Source organism: Peromyscus leucopus, unplaced genomic scaffold (assembly GCF_004664715.2).
Source record: "Peromyscus leucopus breed LL Stock unplaced genomic scaffold, UCI_PerLeu_2.1 scaffold_299, whole genome shotgun sequence".
NCBI classification, from domain to species: Eukaryota; Metazoa; Chordata; class Mammalia; order Rodentia; family Cricetidae; genus Peromyscus; species Peromyscus leucopus.
The window spans coordinates 74,902-94,649 of NW_023505177.1; the positions used below are offsets into that span (position 1 = coordinate 74,902).

At 43.7% G+C, this 19,748-nt stretch overlaps 1 pseudogene; it reads right to left on the reverse strand.

The window, feature by feature from the left end:
• Positions 1–401: 401 nt before the first annotated feature.
• LOC114695754 lies at positions 402–727 on the reverse strand (annotated as a pseudogene).
• Positions 728–19,748: the final 19,021 nt, after the last annotated feature.

The following is a 19,748-nucleotide window of genomic DNA, read 5'->3' on the forward strand; positions in this document are numbered from 1 at the left end:
TTTTCTGGTCTCTTTGGGCAGCTGCACACACATGGCATACACACATACCTACATATGAATAAGAAATATTTTTAAAAAGTTAAAGATAGGCGTGATGGTGCATATGGACAACCTAGTTTACATAGTGAGTTCCAGGCCAGCCAGGGTTATGTATAGTGACCTTGTCTCAACAAATACAATAAAATATAGACTAGGGGCCATCATTTCTTAGCCCTTTGGCTAAGAACAAGAATAAAAATATCCCGGGGGAATCAGTATATATGCACACACACACTTGTCTGTGTGTCAGGCACACTGTATTTGTGTACCACTGCCTTTATGTGTGTAGATCATTAAAGATGGAAGACGGTACCAAGGATATGTTTTAACAGAGAATCTTTTTATGTAAATGAACCCATTTATTAGAGCACAGGCAGGTCTCTAACAGTGTGCTTCCACTGGTCTTTCTGTTCCTTCAGTCTCCTAATGGCGGACTTCACTGTGATGCAGAAGTCGTGTTGGAGGTCCAGGCCCCACCAGCCGCTGTTTTCATGCAGGGACCACAGTGTCAGATGCCAACAGCTCGTCTTTTCATCTTGGTCTTGCCACAGAAGGAGCAGGTGCACTTGGCGTGCTGGCTGATTTCAATTTTCCTCACCATTTTCCGGAGGGAGGCACCATAGCGGGTCCCGTATTTCCAGATGATCCGGACCTTCTTGGTGCGATTAGCCATGTCGCCGGAACGGAAGCCCAAGCCGGAGAGCCAGAGAATCATTTTAATCAAAACAAACAATGCTCTGGGGGAAGAATCCATAGAGTAAAATCATTTCAGCCACAACACCAACATGGGAAATATACTAATAAACTATCCAAAGCATAAAAATCATCCCAGGGCCTAGATTGTACCTATTTTTATATGCATATATGTCTACCATGCCTGTGTCTGGTGCCCACAGAGGTCAGAAGAGGACATTGGATTCCCTGGAACTGGAGTTACTGGTGGTTGTGAGCCACCATATGGGTTCTGGGAATTGAACCCTCGTCTTCTGGGAGATCAGTGAGTGCTATAACCACTGAGCCATCTCTCCAGGACCCTAGGCTGTGTCTTAAATAGTCTACACTTACTATCGAGATATATATATATATATATATATATATATATATATATATATATATCATAGCAACAGACACATTTATTTGTTACATTGACTAGTTTAGAACAGAGATAAACTTTCCATGTTTGGTGTAGAAAGAAAGCACCAATGAGTAAGTTTTAAAAATGCTTTTTATTATTTGTTTATCATTTATTTATTTGTGGGTGTGGTGGGGTGGGGATGTTGAAATTCGTGTATGGAGGAGAGGACAGCTTTCTACTCCGCTCTGGTCCCAGGGTTCTAACCCAGGCCGTCACGTTTGGCAACCAGTGCTTTCCCGCCCCGCCGTCTTGCCCACCTTCCCTCACATGAGTAATTTTTGGGACGAGGACATTCTGATATCAGTCCTAGACTGGGCATACGCTGCTGGATGAGAAGGCCTGAGTAGCCCGCTGCCTTCACTGCTCTGTAGTTTTGCTGTGAGCAGGAGTTTCCCATCAGCCTTGTGGCCCACAGCCCTGCTCCCTTATGAGTCACCACAGTAACATTTATCTGAGCAGCTTTTTTTTTTTTTTTTTTTTGAACCTGGAGACTAACATGCAAATCCTGGAACTCGGGACTGCTTAGGTGACCATGACCTCCTTGTAGATTTGTTCACATCCTGTTTGGATTTCCTATCTGGAATTCTCACAGCACACAGTATCCAACCACCGCACCAACCCTGCCCGCTTTCCCTTCTCTTGGCTCAGTCTTTATTCCTCTGTGAGGCCGGCGGCTCACGGCTGTTATCCTTCTTCCGTTTTAATGCACGTTGAATCGAAGCACAATGTACAAACATAAAGTGCAGAAACGGCAGGATTTTCACAGAAGTAGCACTTCCTGCAGCCATGACCGGATGCAGGAACTGAAGTATCGCCAGCAGCCCACAAGCTCCCCGATTCCTGTAAATCCTCATCCTCACAGCCTGCGGCAGCTGGGGCAGTTGGTGGGAGAGAACTGTTATTCACATCTAGTGAATTAAGACCAGGGATGCTGCTGAACAGTCCACAATGCAAAGGACAGCTCCTCACCCTCAATTCCCAGCGAGGAATTATTTGTCCCAGTAGTGTCAAGGCTGAGAAACTATGATTTATACCTTGTCTTAGTTAAGGTCACACTATTGCTGTGATGAAACATCATGACCAAAAGCTTAATGGGGAAAAGGGTTGATTCGGCTTAAACTTCCACATCATGGTTTACCATCAAAGGAAGTCAGGACAGGAACTCAAGCAAGGCAAGAACCTGGAGGCAGGAGCTGATGCAGAGGCCATGGAGGGGTGCTGCTTACTGGCTTGCTCCCTGTGGCTTGCTCAGCCTGCTTCCTTACAGATCTGGTGTGGGTGTTTTGTTTTTACAGTGAGCAGTCAACTTTGATAAACAACTGAAACTGGGATTTGGTTGTGGGAAGAGGGAAGTGTTTCCTTCAAAATGCCAATGGCAAGGAATGTGGAGGGGGCTTTCCTGTCTTGGCAATTCTGCTCTCTGTGACTTGCTTTAGGGGACAAAGAGAGCAAGGGACAGGAAGGCAGGAGAGATCTGAGAGGCCTGCCTTCTGTCAGGACACTACCATGTCTTACTTTTGAGTATCGTGCTCTGAACCCCAACACCAGGTTACTGGGTCTTGTGCTCTTGGCTGAAGAGTTCTAAGGTGTAGGCAAGGGGTGATGGTGGAAGACTGGGCATTGAACAATGACATGGTCCATGGTGCTTTGCCACTCTGGACTGGTCCTGAAGGTAAGATTGACATCAGAGGGCCACTGTCCCCGAGGACCTTAAACAGGTGTGGAAGGAGAGAGGACAGATTGAACAGAAAATCATAGGCGAAGCAGGCAGTTCTTAGGACCTGGGTGGAGGGCAAGAGAGTGACTCATCTAAGGATTCATTGGATAGATACATGGACACATTATACTGTACATAAACATAATTACCCCAGGATCACTGAAAAAATCTGTAATTTAATTTAGTAGAGGTCAAATGTCCTTTAATCCTTAAGGTATGACTCTAACTAGTCATTTATTCTTCTATTATGCTTGAATATATGAATGACTCACATCCTTGTTATGTTCTCCCCAGTGAGAATAACACAGAGGCTTGTTCCTGGATATGACAGACAGATGGAAGGGTCCCTTGCTGCTTGCGTGTTTCAGAGAGGAATTTGCCTTCTGTTCTCAACATCCACACACAGCACTGAACACAAAATTCAGCATCAGCGTGGGACTCATTGTCTTGGTTGTTGACTAGATGTGATTTAGAGTCACCTAAGAGATATGCCTACTTCTGAGTGTGGCTATGAGGGCATTGCCAGAGAGCACAGACTGGAGGAGACCTAACCTGAGTGTGAGCATTGCATGGGCTGGAGTCTGGGGCTGAATTAAAAGGAAAATTAAGAAGTCAGCTGAAAACCAGCATTCTCTCCTTCCTTCTTCTTGACGATCATTCTTTGTGTTTGTTTTCAAGACAAGGGCTCACTGTGAAGCCCTAATGTAATGGAAGCTTCTGTGTTCAGCCAGAACTACCAAATACCTGGCAGCTGCTTCCCAAATAATTGACTCAGAGGCTTAATATTAATTACAAACTGTTTGGACTATGGCTCAGGCTTATTGCTAACTAGATTTTTTTAATGTTAAATCAACCCATTTCTATTAATCTATGTAATGCCACATGGTCATGGTGTTACTGGTCTGCTGGCATCTTGTTCCTCCTTGGGCAGCTGAATGGTGTCTCCCTGACTCCGCCTACTTCACCCTGTGTCTCTCTTGGATTTCCCACCTGGCTCTTATTCTGCCTTACCATAAGCCAAAGCAGCTTTATTTATTAACCAATAGGAGCAAACACATGTTCACAGCATACAGGAAGACCATCCCATAGCCTTTCACCCTTTCTGTCTAATCAAAAAGGAAGGTTTTAACTTTTACATAGTAAAATTACATATAACAAAACAGTTATTAAATAAAAAAATTACAGTTACAATATCTAGTCTATTTGTATTTGGCAAAATTAAAGAAAATATTCTATCACCTCTCCTTTTTTTGTGAGTCTAAAGTTTTATATCTAATTTATCTTTTATCATGACTAAGGAAAATTATAACTATCTAGTCTTCAACTCCATCAAAAGACCTCAGAAGGATATATTATCACCTGAGTACATAGGAAGTGCATTGTAAGCAACTTCCAAAATTCTAGAAATCACAAGAGACATCTGGCTGCCTGGACAGTCACCCTAAGTCCTTTTGCAATGTTGGGGCATCCATCTTCAGCCTATAGGCCTAGAATCTCTGGCAGACTTTTCAGTGAAGCAGGAAATTTGAAGGATTGTCTCACCTATTGGCAAATTCATCATTTGCTTTCTTCTGTGTCCTGCAGAATGTCTGGCAGCTTCTTCTGTGAAGCAGGAACCTGAAGGACCATCTCACCTTGTTCTGGCAAAGTTTAGTGGTCATCCTTCTATGGGTCTTGCGTGACTAGTTTATACAACACATTTTCAAGCAGTCCAGGCAAGAGCGGTTTCTTGCCCAAATGGCTAGCCTTTTCCACACTGTAAGCAAATTCCATAACCAGTTTCTTCAATGCCCATCATCCTCTTTGAAGTAATTGGTGCTGCCAGAAGCAGACGTGTCTCACTGTCCAGAAAAGTCTAAGTTCTTAAGACATTTTAAATGTCATATTCTGTAGGTTTTGAAGTGTTTGAAGATTATCTAATTGAAATATATCTTTGGATACTTAAAAAGCTTAATTAACATGACTATAAGTTCAATTATCATAGATGACTATTAATCTGTATTTCTTAATGATATATTACAATTTTAAATGAGTTGCATAAACATAATATCTTAAACAAGAGTAGAAATATACATACAGTACAACAAAATTGGCCTTAAATTTGTATTAATAAACCAAAAATCCATATCAATGTAAAGTATTTTGAGATTAATAGTTGTTTTTTGAATTAAAGTAGATTTGATAATTTACCTTTTATTTTATCATTTCTATATCATATCCCCTTTTTACTTTAGAAAGAGATTGACTATGACCATTAACCATTTATAACCAACCCCCTTTAAATAAAAACAAATATACATAAATAATATTTGGGAAATTTGGGTATAGTTTTCTATACTACTTCCTGCTGATTGGGGGCACTGGTAATCTTATAGGGATCCTGAGAAAATTTAGAATTTTTACCAAATCCTGACTGGGGTATTTTGTGAGTCTGGATCATCTTAGATAGCAACCTTGAAGCTGTTGTGGATGTTGGATCACCTGGGCCACCGTTCCCATCAGAGACCTTTTGGGGGTCTTGCTTGATCAAACCATATTAACCTATTCCATTTTTTTCCCAAGGACCTAATTTTATTATCTTTAGATTATTCTTTTAATCTATGACTGGTCTATCCTTCTTCCCCTCTCTCTCAAGCCTATATATTTTTTTTAAAAACACATTGTGACCCATTTAGAGGTTTCTTTTTGTCTGAATCTGTCTTTTTTTTTTTTCCGAGACAGGGTTTCTTTGTGTAGCTTTGCGCCTTTTCTGGAACTCGCTTTGTAGACCAGGCTGGCCTTGAACTCACAGAGATCTGCCTGGCTCTGCCTCCCGAGTGCTGGGATTAAAGGTGTGTGCCACCACGCCTGCCTGGCCTGAATCTGCCTTTATGGTGTATCTGTAATCCTTTTCTGATCACAGCTTTAAACTGCTGAGTGGGCCAGCTTTCCAACATGGCAGAAATACCCAGGAGAGTCATACTTAACCCCCAACCCCCAATTCTGGGGTCCATGATGCCACCAGGTATCATGCAGCCCACCCACAAACCCCTTTTGTCTGTATGAGTAAAAGCTAAGTCTGCCATGCAGTGTGCCGCAGGGCTTGGAGATGCCTCTGTGTACTGTGGCAGGAACCTGCCATGCTGTGCACAAGCCTGGATGCCACAGTGTCTCTGTGCCACAGCCTGAATGAGAGACATAACTAGGAAGCTGTTTTTGGCTCCATTTACATGTTCTAGAACCCCCTTTTTAAGCTTTCTCAGGTCTTATGTGGAAAGTCCTGCCCCATGTTGGTTGGGTGGCTTAGACCGTGTCTGCCCTTCTTCTCTCCACATCTCTGCTTGGATTTCCCACCTGGCTCTATCCTGCCTTACCATAGCCAAAGCAGCTTTATTTATTAACCAATGGGAGCAACACATATTCACAGCGTACAGAAAGACAATCCCACAGCACCCTGGCTGTTCTGGAACTCACTCCATAGACCAGGCTGGCCTTGAACTCACAGAGATCCCCCTGACTCTGCCTCCTGAGTGCTGGGGTTACAGGCGTGCGCCACCATGCCTGGCTGCACTTCTTGGTCTTGCTGCCACATGCGCAGGCTTCAACCATGAGAATTTACATTCTCACTAAAACCCCAGCCAAAAAATCCACTCCTGAAACAGACTGAATCAGATATTCTGTCACAGTGAACAACTAACAGAAAACAACTAACAGCATAATAAATCTTATTTCAGGGCACAAATAATGATCCCTTTATATGAGGCTGTTAAATTGAAGAGGTGGGTGACTCAGCTCTGTACTGGAAACCTGGGAGGTGAGACAAACCACCCACCTTCTTGGAAACACCCTTGGGATATTACAAAGTGACATGCCAATATATTGTGGGCCATAAGCAAATGCTTCCTTGAGCTCTCTGACCCGTCTTAGGAAATTGGTAAAACTCAAGGAGAGGGTCATAGGAGCTCCAATTTATAAAGGACTGGTCAGGAGCACAAACCAAACCTTGTGTTCACAACTAACCCCAGAGTTAGAGCAGCCTTAAGAACTGAACCCAAGACATGCAGCATACGATATTACCACCAGGTCTGTGGTGTCAGAATCAGACTAGATTAGAGATTATCCAGCTGGTGATTGCTTTAGAGTCTGGTGTCAACACTGAGTGGTTGCTTGATGTGTAGGGAAAGAGCCCTGTGGGGTATCAGAGCATTGTGTTAATTGGTGGACCCGTGATGAGACAGAATAGGAAAAAAACAAAAAAACTTACTCCTGTGTTATTACCCATGGGGGTAACCAGGGAAAGTGGTACAGATGCCCGCCTATGCTGATGAATTGCCACCAATCACACACTGGTGGTGGGGGGAGACCTCAGCTCTCAGGCCTGCTGTGAGGATGGAATAATTTGGCAGAGGAGACAGATGCCTTGGATCTGTGTGGCCAGGTCCTTTTTTCTTTTTTCTTTTCTTTTTTTTTTTTTGTAAACAGGTTCAGCAAGCTTTGAGACTAAGGGTCAGTAGGTTAAACATTGATGACTGAGTCTGAGAAAAATTACCAAGACCAGTGTATGTGACCCCAGGCATGCCTTTAATCCCAACACCAAGGAGGCAGAAGCAGGCAGACCTCTGTGAGTTTGAGGCCAGCCTGGTCTACACAGGGAGTTCCAGGACAGGCTCCAAAGCTACACAGAGAACCCCTGTCTTGTAAAACAAACAAACAAAATCCAGAAAACATGTACTCCCCAACCCCAATCTTCTCTTTAGTAGAGGAGAGGGAGAGGAAAAATAATCAGACTGAAAGGAAATTGAGGAAGAAGAAAGCACAGAATTAGCACACCAGCTCTGAAGAGGCCCAACTTCCCAGCCTGAGAAACTGGGTGACTGGTATCACTTAGGACATTTTCTGATGCAAGTCACAGGATATTAAGTAACTGAACAGTTCCAGACACACCCCGCTTTAGGACCAGCTTGGTCTAGGACCTAAGCCCTGTGAAGGGTCCAGGGCCCTGCCATTGGCTCCTATTCTCCTTCATGTGGACCTTACTCTTCCTCAGCTCCATGTGCCCAGGGAGTGCCAACAGCTCCACACTCTTCCTCTAGATTCTATTTACACAAGGGACTATTCTCACGTTTTGTGTATTTTCATGTGTCATTTTCACAAGGATCCTCCATGGTAGACTCTAGCTTGCAGGTAGTAAAACTGAGGCATGTTAAACCACTAGCCCACAGTTTCATGATAGAATCAGAGCTGGGATTTAGGTCCAGGGAGTCTGCTTTTCAACCACTTCTGTGCTCTGAAATGCTTCTTCGGGAAGAAGAACATGGAGTCCATCTCTTTGGGGAGCTAGTATGCTATAGGCACTGTGTTTGGTCCAGTCGGGCTGTGTTAACCAGAGTTTTCTAGGGGAACAGAACTGATTGAACGTTGTGGAATATAAAGATGTGTTACATTTGGTTATGATGTGAAATATGACTTTAACTATAAAGATTGTTACAATTGTTTTATGCTGCATTTGTTTAACGATGTAAAGGTGTGTTGCTTTGCCTGCCTAAGGCACCTGATTGGTCTAATAAAAAGCTGAACAGACAATAGCGAGGCAGGAGAGGGAAAGGTAGGGTTCCAGCTCCAAGGAATTTAATGCCCTCTTCTGACCTCTGCATACACACACACACACACACACACACACACACACACACACACGGCTAAATTTGTAAATTCTGTAATCCCAGTCCTTAGAACAAACAAACATATAAGGCAAGAAGAAATTTATAAGCATACAATTATCCTGAAAAGTTTCAAAATATCTTTCCAGTGATTAGCTGGAACTAATAGTCAAAAAAGTCCTCAGACTAATAAAATAATACAGTTTGCTGGTCAAAGAAAAATCACCATATGAACAGAATAATATCAATGATTTAATATAGTACATATATAAGGACTTCTTATGTCTCCACAAATAAAGAAAAAGACTTTTTTTTTTTTCACAAAAATGAAAAAGTTGGCATGGCACTGTGGTTCTTGCCTATAAATGCAGTGTGCTGGAGACCTGGAAAGAAGATTGCCAGCTGGAGGCCAGCTTCAGCTACACAGTCAGTTCAACACTAGCCTCGGCTAATGCTGAGACCCCATCTTAAAATTTATATATCTATAAATAGATAGATAGATATTGTATTAAACTGTTCGTATTTCATATCTTGGTCTTCCTATCAGCTTTAACAATGAAAACAACAGATGCTTAGGTCACAATTTGAAAAATTATAAATTCATGATTTTAATAGTTAAAAGTTAAGGAACAAACTAAACTCATATAAATCACATGTGACATGGAAACAAAAGGCCCTCAGCGTCCAGAGGAAGCCATACTTTGAGGAGCCCCGAGAACATCAAAAGTCTTCCCGATTCCAAAATAAAACCACTGACGGAGGCACTACGTCCAGCTTCAAACCTTAGAAAAACAGGACATTGGCATTAACGTCAGTAAAACTTGGAATAAATGAAACAGAAAGGGCTAGGAAAATAGGAGAGAATAAGACGGGCTTGAAGCATCTCTAAAAGTTTGCTGCACAGACTCGGAGTTTAAAGAGGGAAATAAAGCAGAGCAAGAGTGAGAAAAAAAAAAAAACACCAAACAACTTCAGGCATTTGGGAGAGTTAAAGAATCAAGACACTCACCAGGGACAGTTAGATGGCAATGGCTAAGAAAACCGAGAGGAAATACAGGCATTCATAGCAAAAGATGATTAGAATTGAGCCTAGACGAGGGAAGAATCATGAATGGACCAGTCACTGCAGAGTAAAAGAAGGTGATTGGCAACAGGTTTGCAGTGACCTCACCTCTGAGGGTTAGTTACCTGGAAGAAGCCAGAGCTGGAGGATGAACTCACTGAAACCGCTGCCCCGTGGATGGGCAGCCTCGGCACCTGGGGGGCTCCTCGGAAGTGAAAGTTACAACTATTACAACTACGGAAACCCTTTTAACTTGTCAACTCCAAATGGATCAAAGCCCTTCATGTATGATCGGGAGCTATTCGAGGGAAGTTAGGGAGAACACAAGCTGTAGATACAAGGGGGTGTTCCTGAGTAGGACTCTCGTCACCCAGACACTAACGCCAGCGCCTGACAAACGGAAGCAGGCATGGCAGCACAGCCTTGGATTCCAACGCTCTGGACACAGAAGCAGCCATGTTTTTGTGAGTTTATGACTAGCCCGGTCTACATAGTGAGTTCAGGACAGCCAGGGCCGCACAGAGAGATGTCTCTTATATAGATGTCTCAAAAGATAAAACAACAGTAACAACAAGAAAGCAACTGACAAATGAGCAAACTTCTGTTCATCAAAGGAGATGACCAGGTGGAGAAAGAGCCACAGAATGAGGAAGCCTTGGTAGGCAGACATCCATCTGACAAGCCTGTGGAGGTCAGAGGACAGCTCTGTGGGGTCAGCTCTCTCTCTCTCTCTCTCTCTCTCTCTCTCTCTCTCTCTCTCTCTCTCTCTCTCTCTCTCTCTCTCTCCTTGATGAGGCTCTGGGGACTGAACTCAGTAGTCGCTTATCTGATGTGTGTGCTTATCTGCTGAGTTCTCTCTTTGATTCCTAAGGACATCTGTTGGAACCAATACTATTTTAATACAAAACTTAAGATAGCATAAAGTATAGATTAATAGCTTTTGTTTCTTGGCTGGCCTCAAATTTTGGTGGTCCTTGAAGAACCTGCCTGCCTCCATCGTAGACTTAAAAGTCATCTCATAGTAAAGACAAGCTAGGTTCATTCCTGTTTACAATTAAACCTCTGTTTCTCAGGATTGGGCTATGTCCCACCTGTAACCTTAACTACAAATGGTTGTGTACTGCCTGATCCAGGAATGGGCAACCTTGTCTTTGTTTCAGAAAGTTGTTTGTAGCCATCCTATAACCCTACTTTTGTTTCAAAAGGTATTGTTGAGGAATATAGTTGAAGATGTATAACATTAGTTTATGCTGTGGAATATTTGTTTAATGATGCAAAGATGTGTTGCATTCTTTTATGTTGTATTTGTTTGATTCTGTGAAGCTGTGTTACTGTGCCTGTCTAAAACACCTGATTGGTCTAATAAAGAGCTGAATGACCAATAGCAGGGCAGGACAAAGGACAGGCAGGGCTGGCAGGCAGAGAGAATACATAGGAGGAGAAGAGAGGAGAGGAGGGAGGAGCAAGAAAAGGAGGAGAGGAGGGTGTCAGGGGTCAGCCACCCAGCCACAGATTAAGAAGGAAAGAAAGGTATTTAGAATAGAGAAAGGTAAAAGCCCAGAGGCAAAAGGTAAATGGGATAAGTTAAGAAAAGCTGGCTAGAAACAAGCCAAGCTAAAGGCTGGACATTCATAAGTAAGAATAAGTCTCTGTGTATTTATTTGGGAGCTGGGTGGCAGGCCCCCAAAAAGGTAAAAAACAAACCCAACCAACTACAGGTTATACGAGCACCTGTGACCACCTTGTTATGACTACCTGTAGTTATGACCACCTTGTTATGCCCACCCTGCAACCATGTCTTTGTATCAGGAGGGACCAATTTGTTATGCTTATGTTCTGCTCCTGTAACCCTGCCTATTTTGCCCCCAAAGTTCCCTCACTTGGAAATCCTCTACCCTAGCTATAAAAAGTTGTCTTCCTCACATCCAGGGCTGACCTCTTGAACGCCACCTATGGAGTAGGCAACCCATGCACACAAATAAAGAAGTTGCTGTTTTAATTAACTTGGCTATGATGATGTGAGTCAGTGGTCTTTCTCCTCCCATCTTCGGGATCAACACCCTCCCTCCTCTGCTTCCTGAGGGATGGTGTGTTACGTCTGTGCACCATGCACCTGGCTCTGGGCTGATAGTTACTAATTACAACTGTAGCAGGTCTTTCATCGGACTTTCTTTGGGACCACGAGTTCCCCAGTAATGATGTGGAGACATTATTAATTGTAAAAGCTTGGCTTGTAGCTTTGACTTGTTCCCAACTAGCTCTTATAACTTAAATTACCCTGTTTCTATTAATCTATATTCTGCCATGTGGGTTTTTTCGTTACCTCTCCTTCATCTTGTGTGTCTGACTCCCTCCGGGTCTCATTGGTGTCTCCCCTCACCTACTTTCTAACTGTCTGAGTTCCTCTCTCTGCCCAGGGTCCCACCTAACTTCTCATGCCAATGGCAATTCAGCTCTTTATTAAATCAATCAGAAGGTGCCTTAGGCAGAGACACATTTTTACAGTGCACAAAAGATTATCCCATAACATACAACTCCAACCATAAACTAATTCACTTTATGGTTTGGTTTTGCTTTCTTGCATTGCTAAGAATCAAGCTCCCGACCTGGAATATGTTATACAAGTACTCTACCCCCGAGCTCTGCCCCTGCTCACCTATGATTTCATTATCAAAATCACAAATAAAATGTCACCACCTTATAAGTGTCTTTATTCTATTGAAAGAATATAAAGTAACAAGCAAGCAAGGTTTATATGAGAACTGCAAGGGTGGTTTGGTCTCAGAACCCCATTCCTGTGACCATCCCCTCAGTAAACTAAAGAGAAGATGCCAGTTGGATTCAGAGTAAATCTCAGTGGTAGAGTGCTTGCTTAGCACGTACAAGGCCCTGGGTTTGATTCCTTAGCACTGTAAATGTAAAATACTAATAATAGTGATAATGATAATAACTATAAAATCAAACGAGGGACTGGAGAGATGGTTCGTAGGGTGATAATGCTTGTTTCACAAACGGGAGGACCTGAGTTCAGATCTCAGCACTCATGTAAAGAGTCGGGCACTCATGAGCAGTGCTGTGGGAAGGGAAGAGAGAAGAGGATTTCTTTCTTTCTTTCTTTCTTTCTTTTCTTTCTTTCTTTCTTTCTTTCTTTCTTTCTTTTCTTTCTTTCTTTTTTTTGTTGTTGTTTGTTTGTTTTTCAAGACAGGGTTTCTCTGTGTACCTTTGGCGCCTTTCCTGGAACTCACTCTGTAGCCCAGGCTGGCCTCAAACTCACAGGGATCTGTAGATGTAACCAACCATCTTATTAAATAAGAAACACAGAACCAATGCAAAGAAGAAAGCCAAGAGGTCAGAGCAAAGAGCCTTACCCGCCTGCTGCAGCTAGCCTCTTCAGCCAAGAGAGACCTACTTCCTGTGTGGTTGTCTTTATATAGACTTTCTGTTCTGCCTTCTCATTGGTTGTAAACCAACCACATGACCTCCTAGTCACTGCCTGTGTGCACAGACCTCCAGGTCTTCTATGGTTGGTATTGAGATTAAAGGCGTGTGTCTCCATACTGGCTGCACCCTTGACCACACAGAGATCTACCTAGCTCTGCCTACCAAGAGCTGGGATTAAAGCATACACCACCACCGCCCAGCTTCTGCGATGGCTTGCTATTAGCTCTGACCCCGGGCAACTTTATTTATTAACATACAAATAAAATCACATTTCAGTACAAATAAAATATCACCATAGAGATCCTCCTGCCTGCCTCCCAAGTGCTGGATTAAAGGTGTGCGCCACCGCTGCCCGGAAGGAGGAGGATTTCTGAGGTTTCCTGGCCATCAGCCTTGCTCCAGCCTCAGTGAGAGATTCCGTCTCAGTGGAATAAAGTAGAGAATGATAGAGGAGGACCCCCAAGGTCCACTCTGGTTTCTGAGTGCATGCCTAGGCATGTGTACCTGCACACACGTATGTACATACTATACTACACACATATACATACACAAATACAAACTGAAATCAAATGAAAATTGCTAAAATTCAGCAGCCATTCTTTAAAAGTTTTTTAAAAAATTTATCAAGCCAGATGTGGTGGTGTACACCTTTAATCCCAGTACTCAAGAGGCAGAGGCATGTAGTTATCTATGAGTTCGAGCCAACCTGGTCTACATATGGAGTTCCAGGGCAGTCAGAGTTGCATAATGGAGAAATTCTATCTCAAATAAACAAACAAAAAATAGTTTGTGTGTGTGTGTGTGTGTGTGTGTGTGTGTGTGTGTGTGTGTGTGTGTGTGTAGATGCCACTATACACTGTCGTTCGAGGACAACTTGCAGAAATTGGTTCTCTCCTCTCATTGTGTGGGTTATAGGGATTGAACTCAGATGGTCAGGCTAGGCAGTAAGTGCCTTTGCCTGTGGAGCCATGCCAGTGATCCTCAATGGCCATTTTTTTTAAGTGTTTATTATTATTTTTAATTATGTGTAAGTATGTGTGAATATGCATACATAAGCTCAGGTGCCTGCAGAAGCCAGAGGCATAGAATCCTCTGATACTGGAGTTATAAACAATGGCCACTCTTAATAAAAATTATAAGGAGGTATAGGAGGAAATGATTTAAATAGGCAAAAAGCCTACTTTCTCAGAACAATAATGAATATTATCTTAAATAGAGAAACAGGTAGATGCATTCCAGTTTTAGCCAGGAATCAGAAAATTGTGCTACCATTATAATCTAGTATTACTTAGGATATTTTGTGAATGACATATAATGAAAACTTGAAGTTTAATAAGCACAAAGATTAGGAAAATAGAAATATGTATCTTTTGATAGGGATATGTATTTAAGAAAATTCAAGATAATTCAGAAGGAAAATTAAACAGGCATATTGAAAGAGTGTCAATACTAGACAAATATACAGAAAACAATAGTCTCTTCACTTTAATCAGAACCAACTAAAAACAGGAATGGGATATATTATTGTATATAACATTCGCCAAAAGAGTAAACTATTAGGAATAGTTGGACTAAGAAAGTAAGAAACACTCTTACCTTGTTAGCAGACAGGGCTGAAGGTCTGGAGAAGCCTCCCATGTTTGAGGGTGGGAAATTCTACATTATATAAAAAAGGCCAATCTCTCAACACTGGGGTCATACAATTTTATGAAAATGAAAAGAAGTTTTGTTTTTGTTTTTCCTACTTGGAGCTGATCAGAGCGATCAAACAATTCACCAAGGGGAACAAACGCTCCACATTGGCTCAGATGACCATGAAAAATGGTGAGGGGAGGTTTTTCTCTACCACACAGTCAGAACGCATAGGCTACAGCTATCAAATCAATGCAGTGTGGACAGTCAGGGTGTAACAAGACCGTGGAAATGTGATGCTTCAATTCAGAGGGAAAGGCAGATAGCCTACAGAATGGGGCAGGGGGAATCTTTGTCAGGTAGACTGCAGACAATGAATTGATACCTGGAATGTATAAAGGACTACAAAAAATAAACACCAAAATGGAAACTGCCCATCAGTTTAGTCCAAGGAACTAAACAATTTTCAGAAAAAGTACAGATGACCATAACATATTTTTAAAGGTGTCCATCCCTCAGAAAAATGCAAATAAAACTACTTGGAGATTCCCTCTCTTCCCAGTCAGGATGGCTGTCATTAAGACAAGTGACAAGAAAGGCTGGCAAGGATGTAGAAAAGAGACCTATTCACCGTTGCTGAGTGTAAAACTGGTGCAGCCACTATGGAAATCAGTGTAAAGCCTTCTCAAAAACCAAAACCAGCGCTGGGGAGGGGAGAGGCTCACTGGCTAACACACTTGCTGCAGAAGCCTGATGCCCTAAATTTGATCGATGCAACCATGTAAAGCTGCAAGGATAGGACTCCACTATCCTAAAACCAAATGATGACGATGATGATGATGATGATTGATGATGATGATGATGATGATGTAAGTTATACGGTCACTTGCTAAGCTATGAGAAAATGCTTTCATAGAAGACATTGATAGGAACAGGAAGTGTGTCAACCTTTTGGTTAAGAATGTAATATTATTAACCAAGTTAGAGTTCATGAAATGCTTTAAAATGTCATGAAATAAATGTCACACATTTTCACTGAATACACGAGATTTCTTTGGAAAAGGAGAAGCATCTATCTAGATTGAATCAGAGACTCCTCTCTGTGAGATCAGTACTGTTCTCCCTGCTGGGGACAGAGCAGGGGCCCGGAACTGCCTGCAGCCCTACCTTCAGGAAGTGTAAACAGAGGTAGGACACGTGTTTTTCTTGGAAAGAAGCTAACGTCTTAGACACGGTCGGGGTGACAGACACTTGCCACCTGCCCTGTGTAGTAAAACACTGAAACGAGCAATAAGATTGGGAATGGAGCTGAGACCAGACAGTCAAGTGTCCAGCAGGCCTGGTGTGTCCCCAGAAGCCAGGGTGAAACGAGAAGGGAGTGAACTCAAGGCTTTGCCCCAGCGGGGCTGGCAGAACAAGACCATTGGACTAACTAAACCACGCTTATAAGTGGACTGGTTTTAGCAGAAGACAAAAGGTTTCTGACATTTTATTTCCATGACACTGCTGGGCTGCCCAGGTGATAACACCCAGCTGGTTGTGGGAAAAGGCTACCAAGAGTCCAGGGAGGCAGGGCTTTCTGTTGAGGAGAGAGTGAAGGTCGTGAAAGTGAGTGAGTCACTGAAGGGAGAGGATGAGAGTCCGGGATTTAGGACACTGGTCCAGCAGTGCGTGGCATGCCTTACTGACCACGTGACCTTCTGGAAGCCATTTAATGGCTCTGGACCCCGTGTCCCCAGTTAACAGGCTGCCACACCTGCTATTGCCACATGCAGTGTCTGCATTGGGACACATGCGGAGGTGTGGACAGCAGGCACTGTGCAAGGAAGGACTTTCATGAAGGAAGGAGGCCCTGAGAAATGAACGCTGGGGTTTTGGCCCGGCCTCTTCGCCTTCCCGACAGCCAAGTCATCACTTCTCATATCTCAGCCCTTCCCTGCCGCCAGAGCCTGATGACGCAACCCTCCTGCACAGGGCCGCTGCCATTCTAAGATCACTCTGTTACGTTTGCCCTTGAAGAAAGCAAGCACGTGAAAGTCAACAGGGATCCAAGCATCTCTGCGTGTTTAATAACTTACTCCCAATGTTTCCGATGCAGGCATCCATTTTCTTCCTTCCTTCCTTCCTTCCTTCCTTCCTTCCTTCCTTCCTTCCTTCTTCCTTCCTTCCTTTCCTTCCTTCCTTCTTTCTTTTCTTTTCTTTTCTTTTTTGAGACAGCCTTTCTCTGTGTAGCTTTGGAGCCTGTCCTAGAACTCGCTCTGTAGCCCAGGCTAGCCTCGAACTCATAGGAATCTGCCTGCCTCTGCTCCCGAGTGCTGGGATTAAAGGCGTGCACCACCACCACCACCACACCCACACCACCACCACCACCACCACCACCGCCCGGCACAGGCATCCATTTCTAAGACCAGTCTTCAACTTTGCCGTGTCTAAGTTTGAAAGATATTGTTTCCCTTTAATCATACATGTTTGTTCTGCAAAATCTCCAGAAATGACGCAGACACCACCAACCTGTCATGGAATTAAAAAGCACTGATAACACAGTGGCTTTGTCCTCTTTTTCTAGTGTATAGTAGAGACTTCAATAAAATTTCCCTCTTGAATATTTTTTCTGTTGATGATTATATAATTAAATAGATAACAATGGTGTCAGTTATATTCCTGTTGTGCCATCTGTTAGTCTCACACCTGGGACAAACTGGCTAATTGAGGTACCTATTAACATATCAAGGTGGACACTGGCTGCCAGGTCCTCCCAGCATCCCTCAGTCCACCCGTTACAGGGTCCTCCTGGCTGACATTGCCATCCGCACCCTGACCTCTCCAGCCAGGGTCTGGGGTGCCCTCCCCCAGCTGCCCTTCCCTATGTCACCCAGCCATTCGGGCCGTGCCAGCCCCTGTCACCCTTTTACTCTCTTGGTCAGTTTCCTGGCCCAGGCCCCTCTTGATCAGCAGCTCCTCCCTCCCTCTCCCTCTCTCCCCACATGGCCTGGCCCAGTCTGGCCATGTTCACTCTGGACCCTTCCAGAGCCTCTGGCCGTTTTCTCCTTCATATCTACAATAAAACTTCTCCACGACACCTAGGAGCAGTTTGTGTCCTCCTTTTTATTTCTTTTTTTTTCCCCTTCACCATCCATTCTCTAGAACTTTTCTATTTTGCAAACTGAAACTATCCCTATAAACCAATAGCTTCTCCTCTAAGCCCAAGACTAGCGCTGGTGATTACAGTTTGTAATGGGCTGTATTGTGTTGCACTTTGGTGAGTGACCTTTACACATCCCTGGGAAGCCAGAACCTGGAATCACTATGCCCGTATGGAAATTAGTGTGGGCAGGCTGGTGAGAGAGCTCAGCGTGGGAGTCTTTTTTTTTTTTTTTTTTTTTTTGACAAGTCTGACAAGCCGAGTTCTGTTTACCCATACCAACATGGCTGAAGAAAAAACTGAGTCTTGCAAGTTGTCCTTGGGCCTCCACATGTACAATAAATAAATATAAGAAAGAGAGAGGTTAGGGTGGTCATCTGATTAATCCATGAAGTTAGGGATTTGATACAATCCTAAAAAGAGAGAGAACAAAATCATGGGTGGCTTAATAAACCCCGAAGACAGACAAGTTGAGACACAGGTAAGGCACTTTAGTTTTCTGTATCAGCCAGCTGCTTGCAGGTCAACAGCTGGAGGGAACGCAGCGGGGATTTAGGTCAAGTCCTCATTCATTAGAGAAATACTTAATTGAACGTACACAAGGCAGTGGTTAGGATTTCACTTCACTCACAGAAGATAAACTAAGGGTGAGGCAACGGCAGCAGTGGGTAAGGAGCCGCCATGCAAGTATGGAAACCTGAGTTTGGATCTCCAGCATCCAGGTCAAAACCTGAGCGTGACAGTGTGTGCCTGGAATTCCAGTGCTGAAGGGACAGGAAGCCCCGGGCTTACTGGTCAACCAGTCGAGCTCAGTGAACACCAGGTTCAGGGAATGACTATCCTGAAAAATCAGGTAGTGAGTGACTGAGGAAAATCCACACGTATATGTGTCCACGCATGCATGCACGCACGCACGCACACACACACAAAGAAGAAATGCCTTGGGGACATTATCTTCATCTACGTTTTGCGATGAGGAAACAGAAGCATGCAGAGGCCAACGGATCTTTCTAGAGTCACAAAGCTAGGTAGAGGAAGACCTGAAACGGACCTCAGGTCTTCTGGGCAAACGTGACAATCCTTTATACCTCCTTGTGTGTGCATCGCAGCCAGAAGCATGTCATCAGTCATCCAGGCTCACATTGCCGAGCTCAGTAACTGGGGGAGCTAGCTGTACAGACAGACACCTGCCTGGTTGTAGTAGGGAAAAACAGATGATCACAACTTCACAACTACCAGCATGCCGGGCACTGCACAGGGAGGCCTGACATCCAAGTGAGGAGCCTCAGGCAGGCCGGCGTGGGTAAGGGTGGTGGAGAACAATTGCCTTCTGGTAACAAAGCTTCGGGACCCTGCGCCTACTTGCTGCTGCCTGCAGCCAGGCACGCTGTTTGTCTCGTTCTTTGGAAAGGTGTGGTTATTTCACAGGTGGTTCAATTGAATTGAGGGTGGACAGTCTGATCCCTACGCAGACCAGCTGAAACTGGCTTCAGTATTTGTACAGCTGGTGAAACACATACTCTGTGAACTTTCTGCTTAAACACAAAAGTTAGAATCAACACCTTGGCAGATAGGTAAAACTTGACCTGTCGATGTGACTGCAACTCCTGGTGACCCTCCTGCCTCCACCTCGTAAGTGCTGAGGTTACAGGCGTGCGTCACCAAGCCCAGCTCCATTAGTGCTAATTTTAAAAAAGGGTAAGGATGCATACTGTTACCTTTGTAAAGAAGAACATGAGTGCTGTTTGATTGGTTGCAATTGCTGAGAGATGATTGACGTGGGCCTTTTCCCCTAAATTGACAAACAATGGGAAGAGCTAACAAGGAAGAGCTAGCAAGACCCCATAGCCAAAGGTAACATGAAGGGAAAGAGCTCACTTCATTACAAGAATGAGGGACTAAACCTAGATAGATCTCTGACAGACAGACAGATAGTGAAGGGG